The sequence below is a fragment of the Echinops telfairi genome, unplaced genomic scaffold, assembly GCF_000313985.2.
Source record: "Echinops telfairi isolate 266 unplaced genomic scaffold, ASM31398v2 ScPeMD7_7458;HRSCAF=8496, whole genome shotgun sequence".
Lineage (NCBI taxonomy): Eukaryota > Metazoa > Chordata > Mammalia > Afrosoricida > Tenrecidae > Echinops > Echinops telfairi.
The window spans coordinates 23,123,820-23,128,917 of record NW_022111358.1 but is presented as its reverse complement, the minus strand read 5'-3'; positions in this window follow the sequence as shown (position 1 = coordinate 23,128,917).

The following is a 5,098-nucleotide window of genomic DNA, read 5'->3' as shown; positions in this document are numbered from 1 at the left end:
TAAAGTCCTGCTGTGCGTGAGATGGGGACGGGTCAGAGGGTTGGGGAGAGAGCAGGTGACTGAGCCTATGTTTATCGTACAGATTGCTAAATTCAAGCGGGGTTTTTGTTTGTTTGCTTGTTTGAAAAATATAGAAGTTACCCATTGGCTCCTGGAATTCGGATCAGTCAGTATTTAGATTTTTAGGGGTCCGCAGAGAAGAGTGTAAAACGATGGCAAACTTCTCACTTTAAAATGCTCTTTACGCGGTGTTATAAACTTTATCATGGGGATTATTTGTTCAGGGCTTTTCCCGCTTTTTGGGCTCACCAGTGTTTCCTATTTTTTCTCTAATGAACATTAATTTCCTTGTAATAAGCACGAGTTTTTAAGATTTTATACTTAATTGAGCACAGAAATGTCAAGAACGCAGGTTTGGGGGAATGATTTACCAGGAGAAACGTTCATGATTTTTCATGAGCCCCGGAGGCATCGTTGCTGTTCCCATCAGGAAAAATAAGATTTCTGCATAAATGTTCAGGATTTCAGCACTGTGTGTGTGTGTGTGTGTGTTGTGTGTGTGTTGTTTTCACTGATGACTTGGAAACTATCTCAATAATTAGGGGGGCATGGCAGGCTTGGTTGAGATGACAATGTCTAAAGATAGATGAATTGTCATTTTGTCAAGCTTATCTATGCTTTCCCAAAATCCTCCCAAGGGGAAGCACACACTCAATCTCCTTCTCTTAACTCCAGACCTAAAAGATGAGAGCAGACATCTGATAGGCATTGATGAAATATCAATAACAGTAAATAGAGTTTTGTTACTGTGTGTTTTATGGAGTTGACACTCACAGAACATGCACATGTGCTTTCTCGTCAAGGGTGCAGTTGACTGGCATTTAATGCATTCACAGTATTGTCGACCCATCACCACCGGCTAGTACCAGGAATAGGAGGAGGGTTCCAGCCAAGCCCCAACACCCACACTCCCCGCAGGCACATGGGCAGCGGCCCCAGAGTCTCCTGGGAAGTGAAAAACACGGAGCCCTCAGGGTGGGGAGACCTGACTTTTACCCCTGGTTCTAAGTTTTGGTTTCTTCACCTGTAAAAAGATTTGACTTAGATCATTTCTACTACTTCATTCAATAAAAACTTTCACATTGATAACTCAAAGCCTCTAAAGTGAATAATTGGGTCTTTTTGAAACATTGCCGGTCTTGAGGTCTAATATTTCCCTCATGCAAGTTCTGCCCATGCATGGACCCTTGTGGGGCTTCTTACTATTGCACATTTACTTTGGAACAATGTGGGGAGTGAAATGATTAGATAGATTTAGAAAGGACAGAAAAAAAAATAGGTATCTGGTATTACGTTCCGGGTGATCTCGCAACCAAGGAGGTATTCCTCTCTCTGGGAAAGTTAGCTCCAACCACAGTCCATGCCATCCTGTCGGTTCCAACGCACGGTGACCCTGGAGGACAGAGTTGAAACGCTCCCTGGGGTTTCTAGACTGTAAATATTTCCCATGGAGTGGCTGGTGGGCTTTAGTGGCTCATCTTGTGGTCAGCATCCCAAGGCCTAGCCACCCGGAAAGGTCACCAAAAACTAAACTCACTACCATTGAGTCGATGCCAACTCACAGTGACCCTATAGGACAGGGCAGAGCTGCCCCTGTGCATTTTCAAGAGTGTAACTATTTATGGGAGTAGAAAGCTCCATCTTTCTCTTGCAAAGTGGCTGGTGGTTTTGAACTGCTGACCTTGCAGTTAGCAGCCCAATGTATAACCACCATGCCACTGGGGCCCAGAGACACTGAAAACCTCAGCCCTTTTCCTTACATCTTTGCAACCCACATAATTCCTGGGGGAGAGTTGAGTTTCTTACAATAAAGATTGTTTGGTAAACAAATCACAATGTCATTGTAAGGCATAGTTGGGTTTTTTTTTTATGTGTACTACTTTATTAACGTTCCCTCAAACACAACACACACTCTTGATACCTGAGAAAGTGATGTCCTCACCTTTCAAATTCTTCGTCTTTTTCCACTGGGAATGTTTATGTAGGAAGGTTCCCTTGGTCCTTTGCCTTCATTTAAAAATGAGGCAACTTACAAATGGAGCATTGTTCTTATTGTTGCCATTCATTTCCTTTTAGACAGCCACACAACACAAATAATAGCGTGCACATTAAAAATTGTTCATAAAAACTGATAAACTATTCATTGAGTTATTGAAAATGAAGCCAACTCATTCTTTCCTAAACGTTTCTCAGAGGAAGGCCCTCAGAGTGGAGGGAGCCTCAGTGTGGTGTCCTTTGGCTGTTGTGGGGGATAGTAGAGAGGCTACACAGTTTCTACAACAGATGAGCACACAGACATTTGTACTTAAAAGATAACGAGATAACCTTGAACAAACCCATTTATCTTTAGAACAGGCAATTCTACTGAAGCAACTTGGCCTCAGAATAGAACTTCTCTTTATAATAATGTGCTTGCTCCTCATTATCTTGATGAACAAAGGTCCAAACCAAATCATGAACTTTCTCTCCACGAGGCAGGGATGGGGATTTTGATTTCAGTAAGAGATTTAGGACTGATTCTAGGAGCGATACCCTGTTCATAAGGTTCTCCATACAAAGAGCATTTGTTTGAAGTTCTCTGTGAACTAACTTTATAAGTAAATATAAAAACTCTAGATTTCAACCATTACACATCACACTAAGGAAAAGGAGAGTTCTCTCTCGTAGCTACACATAAATTTAAAGCGGGGGTTGCATCTGTGATTACATAGCTCTGTTTACTAAAGTAGAATACAGTTCACATATCCATCTATTAGGGGGTGTTTAAAAAGTCACGAGAAATTCCATGATGCTTCCATTCCATTGCTCCATGAAGTTTTTGTAGCCCGTCATATACACACCCACATGCATACATGCATAGGTAGCGACAAAGATGGATGGGTGGATATATATATATATATCCTTTTGAAAACCACTGTGGCAAACATTCTTGCTATCTCATCTATGTCCCATATCCTTCATCTTGTCTCCCAGACTAAAGAGGCTCTAAGAGCCACTAACTGTGTTTCCCAGGATTCATTGTGGTAGTGGTGACCTTGTACCTCTCTCTTGCCAATGGGACACAAGCAGAAGTCAGTTATGAGGTAGTTTCAGAGAAAGCTTTTGTTTTCCTATTCAAAGAAGCTTGTTCCAGTTACTTCCGCTCTTTCACAAACAAGCCAAACCTTAGCTGTATAAAGCAATCACCCTGTTATCCTCTTGGACCCTTTAGGTCAGGGATTTGCCCGAGATCCAGAGCGATGAATGGCTTGCTTCTGCTCCACACTGTCTTCAGCTGTGAAGCCTCAGCTATTACCTGAGATACTACTCTGTGTGTGTGGGGGGGGAATTCAAACAGCGGGGGGCCATAATTATGTAGAGCAGGACTTCGTGGTAGGAGTTCCTCCAGTGTTCCGTGTCTGCCCAAGGTGATAGGCATTTGCTGCATGGGGCTATTGAGCACTTGAAATGTGGTCTGTGGAACTGAGGGACAGACTTTGTATTGAACTTGAGTTAGTTTTCAATTGAAATAACCACACATGGCTAGAGTTGGACAGCATGGGGCTGGAGGCTTCTGCCCCTGCAGAAGGATGACAGTGGGAGGTCCTGAAAAGAGTGGGGGGGGGGGGAATGAAGAACAAAATTCAAGATAATAAAAAGAAGACCAAGCCTATTGGTCTGATGGACACCGATGGAACTCCCAAGACCATGGCTCCTGGACACCTTACAAGCCTGAAACGGAACTCACTCCTGTGGCTTAACTTTCAATTATGTGGGCCTATAAGGTGAGCAATACCATCACAATGGTACGCACTCCTTACACCAAGCAACCATATGAGATTTAAAGGGCAGTGTTTTCCAAGGGATAGAGCTCAGAAGGCAGGAATGGATCGAAAAGAAGGGAAACAGAAAAGGGAAGGAAGGGGGAAAGTGCTGTTCTATGGGAATTGTCACCGATGTCACAAAGCAAAGTGTGAATGACTTTTTGAATGGTAAGCCCATTTGCTCTATACATTTCATGATAAAAAGTTCTTATAAGTACGCCTTGAACTCCGTGCCTTTGTGTTGTTTGATGTTTGAGTTGTTTATCTTTTCATGTGTTGGATTCAGCCATTCTTAGGGCAGGGGCCATGCCTTATGCAATTCTGTAGTTTTGCACACCATTCCAAAGTACCTTGGGCTGATTCAATGACTGGTTCATGTCTCATGAACGCATTGACTGACTAATGGCTTTTCTATATCTCTAGTTAATTCAGTGAGAGGACACTGAATAAATGGTTCAAGCTGGATTCAGAAGAAGACAAAGAACAAGGGTTATCATTGCTGACATCAGCTGGATCTTGACTAAGAGCAGAGACTATCAGGAAGGTATTTACTTGTGTTTGATTTACTATGCAAAGACTTTTGACTACTTGGATCATAAGTTAAAAAGCATATTTTGGAGAATGAGAATTCTAAAACACTTCCTTGGGCTTTTATGGAACCTGTACATGCAACATACGGCAATTATACAAACAGAACAAGGGACTACTGCATACTTTAAAATCAGAAAAGGTGTGTACAGGGCTGTAGACCTTCACCATATGTATTCAATCTGTAGGCTGATCAAATCATCAGAGAAGCTGGACCACACAGGGTAGGAGGTGTCATCAGGATTGGAGGAAGGCTTGTTAATAGCCTTTCCATACACAGATGGCACAGCCTGGCTTGCTCACAGTGTGGAGCACTTGAAGCACTTGCTGCTGAAGGTCAAGGACTGCAGCCTTCTGTATGGATTACCACTCAATATAAACAACACCCAAATCCTTACAACTAGACCAACAGACAACATCCTAAGAAATGGAGACAAGGTGGAAGTTGTCAAGGATTTCATTTCGCATGGATCCCTAATCAACGCTCACGGACGCAGCAGTCAAGCGATCAAAGGAGGCATTGTCTTGGGAAAATCTGCCACGGAAGGCCCCTTTAAAGCGTCAAAGAACAAGATGCTGCTTTGAAGACTAAGGCGTGCCATGGCGTTTTCAGCCGCCTCCCAGGCTGGTGAGAGATGGGTGAGGAG